Here is a 14,026-nt window from a genome sequence, read left to right as displayed (position 1 = left end):
GTGTAGCTGGCAATAGTCCCTATACATTTATTCAGTTTACTAAACTTTCCCTCCATCAATGTTCTCCAATTTAGTTTTTCATCAAATCGAATTACCCGATAGGGGAAGGCCGGGACCTCTGTAATAGTGTGGAATCCCGCTTTAAAGGTTTTACACCAGTGAGCCCGATGGCCATCTTCCAAAACATACGTCTTTGTAAAGTTGACTGACAGGTCCAGTCTGTCCATAAAGTCAACAAACCCATCAATTAAAACCTGCAAGCCAAGAGCTCCGCGCGCCATAAGTACTGCGTCGTGGGCATATAATAACATGGGCAAAAACTTCCTGCCGACTCTGGGGCAATCAGAATGTAATTGCAAGAGGGCCGCTTCTACCCCATTAATATAAATAGTGAATAAAAAAGTGGCATAATTAAAGCCTTGGTGAACCCCGCTGAAGCAGTTAAAATGTTCAGTAAGGCCTGACCCTGGCAGAACTTACTGCCGCTGTGGTATGGGTATAAAGATTCATTAATAGGGATACAATGGTGGATTCGATGCCCAAAGAGGTCAATAAGTTCCACAGTTTCTTCCTGTTAAACCAATCAAATGAAGACATAAGGTACATAAAAGCTAATAACGGGGCTCAAGGTTGAACAACTGTATATTTATTTATTAGTAAGTAAAGTGTGAGACATTGCTCAATGGTTGATTTACCCAAACGAAAGCCAAACTGAACCTCAGATATTATTTGATTGCTGTCCGTCCATGCAGAGTCTAATTAATATGACCCAGCCAAATACCTTAACTATGGCATCAATAATGGAGATAGGGGGGTAGCACTGTGAGTTATCTGTGTCCCCCTATATTGGTGACCGTTGACCACGAGGGCAGCATCCCTTTCTTCCCTGCAGCGTTTAATACTAGTGTCAAAACCGGGGCCCAAACTTCATATTTGTCCCGGAACAGATCTGGAGGAATCCTGTCAGGACCTGGTGCCTTGTTCCGGGACAGTGCCTTAATGCCCCTCTGGACTTCCTCCAAGGAGAAGGTGACTGTAGTGTCAACCAAACTGTTAGCAATATCATTGTGAGGCCCTTCGAGATGGCCAAAATTATATACACCGTCAAAGTGGGTGGCCCACTGTTCAGGGGTGATGTGGTGACATAAGACAGACCTAAATAATTCGGAAAAAACAGAGACTATTTATAATCTGCCAGAAAAGTGAGGTATCCCTCAGTTTGCTTGCTTTAATCAAATCAGTCCATGCCTGTTTTGTAGCAGGTGCCTCCGTTCTTTTAGAGCACCATCATAGGTTCAGCAGCAATTTGCCACCCATTTTTTATCCTGGGGAGCCTGCTGCAGTGTTTTCTTCAGAAGGCAAAGGGCCCGGGAACACTGGGGTCAAACCAAGAGGGGTGATCCGGGCGATGACCAGACGCAGGAATCGTTAAAGGACCAGAGACCAACTGTGCAATGGAGGTAAAAGCTCTTAAAGGTTCCATGTTTAAATATCGATTACAAAAATATCGAATCCCTATCCTTAAACAGGTAAGTACAGTAATATTGACTCACAAATAGATGTAAAAAATATCGACTTTAAAAAATAACATAACTTAAAATAAATTAATTAAATAATCTTAGTATTAACAAAATAAATTAACTGTAATATATATTTTAACTAATTATAACAAATAAACTTAATTTAATAAACATAAACATAAAAAATGTGTACATATATTTACTTAAATACATTTTATTAACCATTATCTTTAATTTATAAACTTTTTTAATTATATAAAAATAAAATAAACACGTATAAATAATTCAAAAGAAAATATTGTATATTTAATTAATACATTAACCCCTTCCATGCTGCCATCGGTCATTGGCCGACGGCAGCACTACCTCGCTGGTGCTGCCGTCAGCCAATGGCCGGCGCGGCCGCGCCCGTTTTTTAAAACGGCCGCACTGCCGCGAAATCGCAGAAGCAGCCAACGGGTTAAACTATTTACAAAAAATAATACATACATTTAATAACAAAATAAAAACATTAGTAGTTCAAAAGTTGGAAATCGAAGAGGTAAAAATTAGTATTTCCCACTCCAGTGAGTGCAACAGTAGGGAAAGCGCTGGATAGCGTAGGGGTAAAAATTACTATTCCCACTCCAGTGAGTGCAACAGTAGGGAAAGCGCGAGATAGCGTAGGGGTAAAAATTACTATTCCCACTCCAATGAGTGCAACAGTAGGGAAAGCGCTGGATAGCAGAGGGGTAAAAATTACTATTCCCACTCCAGTGAATGCCACAGTGGGGAAAGCGCTGGATAGCGTAGGGGTAAAAATTACTATTCCCACTCCAGTGAGTGCAACAGTAGGGAAAGCGCTGGATAGCGGAGGGGTAAAAATGACTATTCCCACTCCAGTGAGTGCAACAGTAGGGAAAGCGTTGGATAGCGTAGGGGTAAAAATTACTATTCCCACTCCAGTGAGTGCAACAGTAGGGAAAGCGCTGGATCCCAAAACAATAAAAAAACAAAACCATCAACATTTGTATTAAATTTAATTTCCAATATTAAAATGATTAATATATACATTTAAATATATTATTATTAACAAAGATAAATAAAAAAACAATTACACATTATTTAACACCATAAAATCCACAACACACACCAACAATTAATTACACAATTAAATGTAATAATTACTCATTAATTAAGGAAAATTAATTTATTATTTATTCATTAATCAATAAAAAATTTATTACTTACCACCTTTCACACCATTTACACATATAAACACCAAAACACACACCTAAAATGTATTAAACAAATAACCGAATTATTTATTAATTGACTAATTGAAATTAATTAACACCTAATTAACATATTATTAATTAATCAATTAACATATTAATTATTCAATAAATTTGATAACATTAAGTAACTTCCCACCCTATTCCCCTATAAACCCACAACCCGCTACGTAACTAAAAACACATAATTAAACTTAAAATAAATTAAAAACTAGTAAAACTCTAAAACATATAATAAAATGACAAACAATTCTCATTAAAAACACTAAAATACATAAAATTATTAATAAATCAATATTTTTGTAAACTATATTTTTGTAAACGATATTTATTACAAAGATATGTATGTAATCCATATTACTTACCTGTCAGTTGATATTCTTGTCAACTATATTTTATTTGTCGATATTTCTTCCCCACGATATTTTTGCAGTGCTATTTCTGTCCCACGATATTTTTGCGGCAATATTTCTACTCTGCACGCTCTTAAAACCTCCTCACCAGGCGCCATAGGGTCCAAGCAGGTAAGTAACTAGTGCTGGCAGTCTGAAAAAAGTCTGAGATTAAAAGCCTTGGCATCTATTCCTGACCAGCGTAAACACCTCCCCATGTCCATTGGGGTTAAAGATCCCGGGGGCATGCACGAGCCCTTCAAATAGTTCCCTACCCACTCCAAAGACAGGGACAAAGGGTTGTGGTCACTCTAGGGGCTATATAAAATATTGAGGGAATCAGGTGGCCAACCTGTGTAAGCGGAGACAAAGATGAAATCAATTATCGTGGTGGACCCCCTCCCCTTATATGTCGGAGGGATTTGGGAATTAGGCCAGTTAATCAGCTTGTCTAGAATGAAAACTAAGTTCTGACTATGAAGGAAACAATTTATCTCTGCACCTTCTATGGTGTGCTCCATGTGCAAGTCCCCTGAAATCGAGCACGGTTGTATGCTAGGTGATGAGTGAAAGAAATTTGGGTACAGATGACAGCTAAACTACCCTACCAGGATAAACTTCTTGTGACCTAGGCCCTCCCCTTTAATAAATCTAAGGCGCCACTCACAGCTGTAAATTTTGAGGCCCCACGTGGCCCCCTCTTTGCGTTACAGAAATTAATTACTACCATAGGGAGAGCTCCCCACAAACGTTTAGGCCCTGGAACACATGAGAGTCCCACTTCATGATCTTCACGGGACCACACTACTCGTGGGCAACAAAAATAATAAGTCTTGCTCTGCCCGCACTGGAACCCTCCGCAGGACAGAAGATGGTCTTATACCCCTCAAGAAAAAAATTATTCTTGACCTCCCATGTCTCTTGCAGGCAAATAACGTTAAAAGACTTAACAAATTGTAGCCACCTATCATCTCAGAACTTAGCGTACAAACCTGCCACATTCCAAGAGATGAGTCTTAAATCCTTTCCGGGTCTGTGGGTAAAGCCCACGGGGATGTTATGGGGTTAGCTGGCAAGTTTGAAGCCCACTGAAGCTGTGAGTTACCTGGGGGGTGTACTGGAGTTAAGGGTGGTATGAGGGATAGAGTGATTTTAGGGGGGCTGAGTCCCCACACTTTACTGTGCCCTGTGGTGATGTACCCAATTGCTGAACCAGCAGGATGCGTGTTCCTTCTCTCTTAGGGAGTCAATGATTTGAGAGTGTCTGCTGGCCCACCAGTATACTTTCTACGCCCCCGCGACCCAGAGACTGTTATGCACTTGAGGCACACATGGGGGTGGGGGATCTATTAAAAAAAGCCCACGGGGTGTGGTTTTATACAGGTGTTTAGAAGATAGGATTTAGAAAAAACACTCAAGATTCTTCTTACCATTTCAGGGTATCGAACACTAATAATGCAATTTTCCTCAAATGGTTTTCTAGAGGGCACTATCCGTGAGACCGTCTGTGCCATCAGGATAACCCAGTGTAACTTATATATTTACCTAACCAATGTGAAACTTTATTAATCAATTGGCCTGTGGTTTCCAGACTGTGAATGGCAAGCCCAGGGACCTCATTCAAAACTACAGTGGAGGGGTAACGGGCCGGGGAAGATTAATTACCAGTAGCAGCGAGCCAGAGACTGACTGGCCACCGGTTTGGACTTCACCTGCAGAATGAAGTGCCAATGAAGGCTAGGTAGTAGGAACTAAGTTGTTGGTAATATGGTGAGGGGCCCGACAGAAATATTCGAACTCGTTACAGCCTGGTACTTGGATTTACAAATGCAATGCTGTATACAACTGGGGAGATTAGTGGTAGGTATGTTGGTATCTCTGACTTGGGTCTGCAATGGAGGGGGGTGGGGAATCTTGTCCGCAGCAGTCAAAATTCTCTCAATTCTACTTAGCAGTTCCCTAGAAACTCCAATAATTTTCTCTCCCACTTGCTTACGAGCCCTCTATCACAGGCTATTCTGATCTTTGTGCCATATTGTCCTCATGTGTTGGTAAAAAAACCAAGACCCGAAGGTGCTAAATGTGAGAAGTTGGCCTGGTATATGTTGTCCACTAATTAAAGTATGCACCTTGTGCCAGTCCAAACGACGACCCTTATTGATGATTAGGTTAAAGACAACCTTTATTGAAAGCTATCCTAGTGGTAGCTATGGAGAGCAGCCTTCAGGCTAAGTTTCGAAGGAATGTAAAGCAGCTTGTTTTACCAGTCTATAACTCCCAAATGAAAGGAGAACCACACATGGTATATATAAAATATATGTATTTTTTACTAAACACTCTTTACTAACATCATTATGAGATTAGAGAACAAGGCACACAATATTACAGTACTAGAACGACAGTAAATAGCACAATACACAGCGGGCTGCAGGGGGGGACTGAACCATATACTAAGAAAGTGGTATAACAACCACGACTTGACTAGACACAGTGCCTAGAGCACGTAGAATCGCTGGGACCCCAAGGAACCACCCAAGGTAGTGACACAGGGGACCTCAGGGGACGCGTGCAGTGTGAGAACACAGCTGCTAGCTCCGTGCAATCCTATGGGAAAGTCGCGGTTTGAATTTTAAAGATAAGGACACTTAGGAGAGGACTTTGAGCAATCCTTTTCAGACTTAGAAGGTTCTAAGGCCAGCACCCACGTGAGCACTGGAGTACTCTTGTTACCTAACCCAGGGAAGCCGGCTACATAGGTGTCAAATGGTGTCGGGAATCTTCATCTTTTTCAATGGTGAGATGCTGCAAAGTGCTGCTGCCGTGAAGGGGGAAAGTGTCCAGTGTAATCCAAGCCTGGATCGAAGCTGAGAAGAACCTGGAAGCAGAGAGGACAAAGTCTGGGTCACTTGCCATTGACCAGGGGCTCTGTAGACGAATGCCCAAAGATGTTGGGTGTTTCAGGTGAGAAGAGGTGAAGCTTGACTCTGCAGCCACGGGGACCAGGAGACGTCGACGACAACCAAAGTCCGCAGGCGAGCAGTCCGACGAAGGATGTCAAGTGCTGGGGGGTTAGTGTCCGGATTGAACACCAACAAGCCTTGGCTACTGCAACCCACGGGGTCAGAGAAAAGATGCTTCAGTGAGAACCAGCAAGGTCCTGGGGACTCCTCAAGCGATGGAGAGTCAGGGCATGTCTGGAGCAACCAGGTAAACCCACTGAAAGTTAAAGTTGCCTTCACAGGGACCCACAGGTCAACGGACCAGGGATCGCGAAGGGACCTCGAGAGGATTCACAAAATACCAGCCCACGGAACGCTCGTGGAGTGTAGGCCTGTAATCTTCAGTTGAATCACTGCTCGTGTCTGGACTACAAGTAGCCCAAAGCACAGCTTCAGGGGTCGCCGGAAAGCAGATGCTTCTGCAAATGAACACGGTGCCCAGAGTTTCGGGTTGCACGGGCCCCGCGAGGGATACGGGTCTCAGGTTTGCTGAGCACACTAGTCGACCTCGGGACACTTGGAAACCTACCTCCTGTGTTGCAAAAGTCTTCGGAGTCCTCAGGAGTTTTGGAGTTGCAAACCGGTCAGATGCGTCTTTGGTGCCTGCTTAGCAGGACAGTAACTCCTTTACTCCAAGGCAGATTCTTCAGTGATCTAGCGCAGTGTAGATCGTTGAAGTACTTGGTTTCTGTTCAGAGTTTCGTCCAGGTAAATCTAAAGTCCTGTAGCCAGGGGTTCCTACTTTATACACAAGGAAGAGGTGGGACAAACTCTGGGGACCCACCTATGGGAGGGTCAGGACAGAGGGATGGCTACACCAATATCCTTTGTCCAGTTTCACGCCGGAGCAGGGGCTGATAGTCCCTGCAACCGGTTTTAGCTAGACTATGCACAGGGACACCAAATGTGCCCCCAGTGCAGACATCAAAGCACTCTTGGAGTGCACCCACCCAGCCCCAATACACTAAAGCCTGTCTGGGAGGTGGTTACACCTCCCTGTGACTGGAAACCTATTGTCCAGCCTTCCCCTGCCGGAGTTTCGTCCAGCAGCAGGAGGGCAGACTTGTGCCTGTGGCTGGCAGCATCCATCTTGTGATGCCGGGGTCAAGAAAGCTTGGACAGGATGTACCGGTGCTGTCATATTTCTCCCTCTAGGAGGGTGGAATCATACCTCCCACACCAGTTACTAGTGTGGAGGTATGACTCCAAGGTGTTTGATACCAAACACGACAGTTTTCTGGGCAGCCGTTTTAAAGTTAGCATTTACCGCGAGGTTATAATGCACTTCAGAGTATATGGTATGGCTGCATCACAGAACAACCCCAGAGAATAGATTCCGATGGCTGTAGAGGGGCCCTGCTCAAGCATGGGCACCCTCTCACATAAAACCCAGCACCCTGCCTTCAGGATCAATAAGGCCTGCAATAGGGGTGACTGATAGGTTTATATGTGCAGTGATAAGGTAGATATAGTGAAAATATATCTAAGTAAGGGGTGCATGCACCACCTTACACAGGTTGCAGTAGCAGAACTGTGGTGTCAATTTGAGTGGCCTCTCAGGGGTGGCATAATACATGCTGCAGCCCCGGGGAGACCTCTGGGGTACCTATGCCCTGGGTATATAGTATACCATATACTAGGGACTTATAAGGGTACCCCAGAATCCAATCTGGAGTGTACCTAAAGTACATGAACAACTAATTTAGAGAGAAAGCAGATAAGACTGGGGTCCTGACTAGAAGGATCCCAGTTAAACAAAGTCGAAAACCAGCAAAAGACCAGGCAAAAAGTGGGGGTAACCATGCAGTCAGATTCCACCTTCCTAAACTAAACATCATACTACCTGTACTCTTCATACTGTGGTGAAAACTTTACAGATAGCCCGTCTTCTCAAGCAAAAAAATTGTATATAGGTTAGTATCTGGTGCAAACAGTCTCCTATGTTATGTAGAAATTGTCATGCTGACACGATTCTGGGTCTGATTTAGATTTCGGCGGCGGGTTACTCAGTCACAACAGTGATGGATATCCTGTATCCCGAAATATAAATTCCTTTATAATGGGATTTATATTTTGGCAGACCAGAAATTCTTCACTGTTGTGACAGAGTAACCCATCCGCCGAAATCTAAATCAGGCCCGCTGTCCATCCTACTCCTGTTGAAAACTTTTTGTGCAGATCCAAAAAACTTGTGTGGGACATAATGAACACAAGTAAACTGTCACCTTCACACAGAGTTACTCCTGAACACAAAGATTTATTATGTGCTCAATACCGCTACACACCCATGGTGAATTAGGAGCATGTGCTTTGTAAAGACTTACACGCATTAGCTGGACCCAGGTTGTACAAAATTAGATAAGACTAGTAACATGGTACTTATGCGCCACTATGTAAACTACGCAGCCTCCTCCCCTTTACAAATAAAGCCCAGGGGGGGTGGCCATATTATAACAGAAAGGATTGGGGTTGGAAATTAAACGGCATCAGACATACGGGGGAGGTGGGCGATAGCCCAAGTTCAATTGGAACACAAGAAACTTGTTTTATGTCTGGTATACGGTCCCAATATAGATGACCCCAAGCTGTTTGAACAATTAAGCATTGAGCTGTTAGAGTGGGAGGGCGAAATGCTGGTGATGGGAGACTTTAATTGTGTAATCGATTACAAAATCGATTCCACAGGACAGGGCTCTCCTCGTAGGATGCGCAAGGTTAGGTCCGCAATTCTGGAATTGGGCAGATTGCTTAATCTAAAAGATGTATGGCGTTCTAAATATCCTAACCTTGCGGGGCATACATATTACTCAGCGCCCCATAGATCTTGTTCAAGAATTGATATGGTTTGGGCGACTGACCAAATAGTGGGTAATTGTAAGATCGAATTGTGTCCGAGGATTACATCGGATCATAAGCCGTTACTACTAGAGTTCGATAATGGGGATTCGAGGCCGGACGCAAGACAATTTACATTTCCAAGATATCTACTCACTGATTTGGGTTTTGTGACTTCTTTAAAAAAACATATCAAAGAATGTATTGAATTGAACATTAATTCAGCTACCATTAATATAGTTTGGGATGCATGTAAGTGCAGTATAAGGGGGTTCGCTCAACAACATATTTATAGAACTAATGCTGAAAATCGCAGAGCTACTATGAGAACTACTTCCAATATATTACAAATGGAACAGAAATTAGCAGACGCAACCAAACAACTAAATGCAAACACTGACGAGCTAAGAATAGAACTCTTAAAACTGCAATCCTCTCTCAAAAAGATACTAAGAGATAGATATTGTACCAAAATACACAAGTACAAACTAGCTCAATATGAAGGAGGAGATAGAATTGGAAAAATACTGGCATATAACGTTGCGGACAAAAAAGCGAGAACAAAGATTAAAACAATCAAAGGGTCTGACTCGCATAATTACGATCAGCCAGAACAGATTCTTGATCAGTTTGCCAAGTATTATCAAAATCTATACACTCCTGATAATATTCCCACTAGAGCTGTAATTACTCAATACCTAGATAAATACATGCCCATACAAAGAGATATTGATACAGAAACTGTCCAACAACTTAGCTCAAAAACAACACAAGCCGAAATAAATACAGCCATCTCAGCCTTACCACCGGGGAAAGCCACCGGAGAGGATTGTTTGCCTATGGAATTATACAAGACTTGCGCACAGGAATTATTACCTCTCTTAGAATCCGTTATTGACTCCATAGACAAGTCGGGGAAGGCTCCTACATCGTGGAAAATATCCAAAATAATCTTCTTTCTTAAAAAAAAAAAACCTCCGGAGGATTGTGGCTCTTATCGGCCGATCTCTCTGCTTAATGCAGATGTAAAAAAAAAATCTAAGATATTAGCAAATCGCCTAGCCCCCATCATGCCGACCTTGGTCAACACTCAACAACATGGGTTCGTGATGGGGAGGGTTACTACGGCCCATGTGAACACTGCGATTACAGCCTTTGATGTTGCCTCAACAACTCTCACCCCACTCGGAATGGTTATGTTAGACTCAGAGAAAGCATTCGATCGAGTGGGGTGGGAGTATTTGTGGGAGGTACTAAAGAAAGCAGGTATCCAGGGCCAATACTTAGAGTGAGTATGCTCATTGTACGATAACCCACAGGCCAAAATTAGTTATGGCGGAAGAGAATCAGCGAATTTTTTGATAGGGAGGGGAACAAGGCAAGGTTGCCCTCTGTCCCCTCTGCTCTTCGCTCGATCTTTGGAGCCATTTTTAAACGCACTTTTTACTCAAGTAAATATTCTTCCAAATAAGCACGGCGGTGAGAGCTTAAAAATAACTGCTTTTGCAGATGACATCGCCGTATTTACTACAGATTTAGTTAAAGCTATACCTCAATTAATAAAAGAGGCTGCAAATTTCGGCAATGTCTCAGGGTATAAACTTAATGTAGGAAAGACGCAGGTTATTGCCAATTATAAACCTTCGGAACCGATCCCTGGCCTATGTCAAAGTGCGACATACTTAGGTATTAGACTAGCGTCAAGTATTGACAAAATTATAATTTGAACTATGATTATTTTCTAAAAGAAACAGAAACGACTCTTAAAAAATGGCACAAGATCCCGCTCAGCTTAATGGGACGTATAAACTTAGTTAAAATGAAGATCTTGCCGAAGGCATTATATCTATTCAGATGTATCCCTCTTCAACCCAGTAAATCTTTTTTTTAAAAGCTAGAGGGTATCTGTAGCAGCTTCCTATGAGGTTATAAAAAGGCGCGTAGGGCACTGAAACTCTTAGAACTCCCAATAGAAAAGGGGGGACTAACGTTTCCTGACTTTAGGCTTTATTTTATAGCCACTTTCTTTCGTCGCATACGAAGCCTGATGAAAAACGAGAGTTCGTTATTCTACCACCAATTCATGCTGGGATCTGATTGTAATCAATTCTTACATCGCTTACATGATCCTAACTACTTCAAACGAGTGAAATTTAAGTCAGCCAGGCACATTATAAAAATTTGGGACCAAATTCTGACCATTGGGAAAATATCCTTTTATAATGCTGAGCTTAGAATATGGGGTAATCCAGGATTACCTAATATTTTCTCTGACGGAGCAGGTATCCTCTGGGAGAAACATGGTATCAACACATTGGGGGATTTTTATGGCCAGAATGGCTTTTTGGATTTTGATACACTTAAAACTTTATTTAATTTAAGGGACAATATGTACTTTAAATACATTCAAATAGGGGATTACCTGCTCTCTAAGATGAAAATTATGGAACTAGTAGAGTCAGATATACTTATATGTTTGTACTCGAATAAAATAAAATCATTAATAAGTCTGGGGTATGGATACTTAGTACAAGGTAAAACAGAAGACAGCACGAAAATAGCGGCCAAATGGTCTTCCAGACTGGGTATGAACATCAACCCAATACAGATCTCATATTCTTTACGCCACATAAACCTGATTGTTCAGTCCTCCAGCTTGAGGCTACAGTCGTATAGAACCATTACACAACTGTATTACACTCCACAAAGAATAGCTAGTTGGGCACAGGGTACTCAGCTAAACAACAAGAAAACAAAGTGTCCGAAATGCGATCTAGATGCGGCAGGTATAGAACATATGCTCTTTTCGTGCCCGGCGCTTTTACCATTTTGGAAAGGGCTGACTGATGTTTTAAATACCAAACAAATTGTTACCCCGCCATTGACAGCACAATTGGTTCTATTAGATATCCAGGAAATTAACTGTCCTCACAAAGATTTAGTAACTATCATTTATGCATGTGCTAGGCTAGTTATGGCAAGATCATGGATATCAAAAGATGTTCCAGATGTTTTCGAGTGGTGGATTTTGATTAATGAAATAAATACTATGGAACTTTTGCTAGCAAGATATAGAGGTCCTAAGGCTTTGCAAAAGAAAGAAAAAATGTGGTTAAATTTTTTTGAACTATGATATATTTGATTCAGAAGAAAACGAGGCCAGCCTCAACTTATGTATATTATTTGTAAAACTACATTTACTTTTATTTATCTCTTGTCAAGATATGTACTTGTTGGACCTCTGCTTTCATTGCTCCTTTTTCTCGCTGCTAAATTGTTTTTTCATTTTTGTATTGTAACCTCCTTTTGAGATATACATCACATGTGAACTTTGTTTTTTAGTTCTTCTTGCAATAATAAAAATATAAAAAAAAAAAAAAAAGGAGTGGTATCCTGTCTTTCACTTGGTCTCCCCCTCGCCCTGATGTCATGACTTAGTATGGTGCCATGCGTGATGTTATATGGTTCCTCAGGATTCTGTGTGCCAGTTGGAACCAGAAGTAGCTATTTCTGGAGTGAGCTGATGATTTCAAACAGCTGGTGGGGCACTGACTCACATATCTGATTAGCGATGTTTGTCCATTGAAGGCACTGAATCAGAACACAGAGAGGAGATACAGGTATCAATCATGAATAGGTCAGTCAGCTGAGCTGAAGCCACCATCTGTTCTGTGACCAGAAACTCCCCATACCTGGCCACACCTATCCTGTGTTAACTATCGGTGTATCCTGGTTATCTGAGGGACATATATAAACAATCCAGGAGGCACAGAGTAAAACACACGCAGCTCAGCTAATGTTTGCACAGAGGATTTTCATATAATTAAACAGGGGGCTTAATGTACAAGCCTGTCGCGCCGCCGGCGCGTCACCTTTAACATGGGAAAAGTGACCTACCGGCGGCGCAAGGGGCATGTAAATCTCTTTGTGGTGATGCGAGGGTTTTAACAGAAATGCGGTATTCTAATGTGGGCTGGGTGAACCCTGCGAGCAAATGGCAAGTTGCTGAGTCCTTCGTTGGTTCAAGGTGAACAACAGTGTATTTGTAGGTCCTGAAAGCTGATTTTGGGGAGAATATTCCAGAATGCAGTAGCTGAAAGCAGATTTAGAGCGCAGCCCCTTTGAGGTATTTACGTGACATACGAATATAGCGGTGGTGGGAGGGGGGGGGGAGTAGGCCATCACTTTTTGTGCAACCGACTTTCAATATATTTTAACTACTCTTTTTACGCACTTTTCAACCCACTCAAAATAAGGCTTCTTCTCACCTAGGCAGCACATATACAAAGTCGAAAAAAACACTTTACTCCTGGTTCTTGCGCCCCTGAAGGCCCCGGATTACCATGAGCGTGTCCTGCTTGCTATCTCCCTGTCTGGTAGTCATAATAATCTAATGCGATTAAAACATTCCTGCCAAGACAACACAAGCACGTCAATGAAGGCAGAGAAAGAAGTAAACGACCACTGACCTCGGCGCGCGTCTGGAGCCCTCGAGGCCCTGGGTGCTGGAGGGAACCGGAAGGCCTGCTCTGTCACCCCGGCAACGCAACCCGTCAACCGGAAGTGGTCATCTGTACTAGCGGCTCCCGCTCTCACGGAATGCGAGTGGATGCAGGGACGGCTTTGAAGCAGTGGCGTGACATAAACGCGAGGAGCCCCCCCTGCAAAGGGCAGGGGGGGGGGGGGGGGGGGCCCACGCTCTGAACTCAGTCAGGGTCGCTCAGGCCAGGGCCGGACTGGGAACCCAAACCAGCCCAGGCAAATTCTGTCAGAGTACCCTCTTATGGTACATAGTGAGCCAGCCTGACTCCTGCAGCTGGGGGGTGAGGGGAGTTTTCCCCCAAAACCTATTTTTTTATGGCAAAAGCCGTGCATTTTACATATTTTTCATTGTATATAACGTTTAAAACAAAGTAAATGAAGACCTTACAATGCACCAGGAAACCCAGTCATATACCCACGTTCTTACTGAGAAAATATAAAATAGACCAGACAAGCATCACTGA

The 14,026-nt window shown here is 42.7% G+C and overlaps 1 long non-coding RNA gene across 1 annotated transcript in view; it reads right to left on the bottom strand.

Annotated features, from left to right (window-relative positions):
• Positions 1 to 13,545, bottom strand: part of LOC144762245 (uncharacterized) — a 637,926-nt gene extending 624,381 nt beyond the window's left edge. The window contains exon 1 of the long non-coding RNA XR_013596068.1: positions 13,490 to 13,545. This is a non-coding gene — a long non-coding RNA (uncharacterized LOC144762245). The remainder of the gene's footprint in view (positions 1 to 13,489) is intronic.
• Between the last annotated feature and the right edge of the window lie 481 nt (positions 13,546 to 14,026).

The sequence above is a fragment of the Lissotriton helveticus genome, chromosome 6, assembly GCF_964261635.1.
Source record: "Lissotriton helveticus chromosome 6, aLisHel1.1, whole genome shotgun sequence".
Taxonomy (NCBI): domain Eukaryota; kingdom Metazoa; phylum Chordata; class Amphibia; order Caudata; family Salamandridae; genus Lissotriton; species Lissotriton helveticus.
Note: the sequence above shows the minus strand (reverse complement) of the source record. Positions and strands in the feature narration are given on the sequence as shown.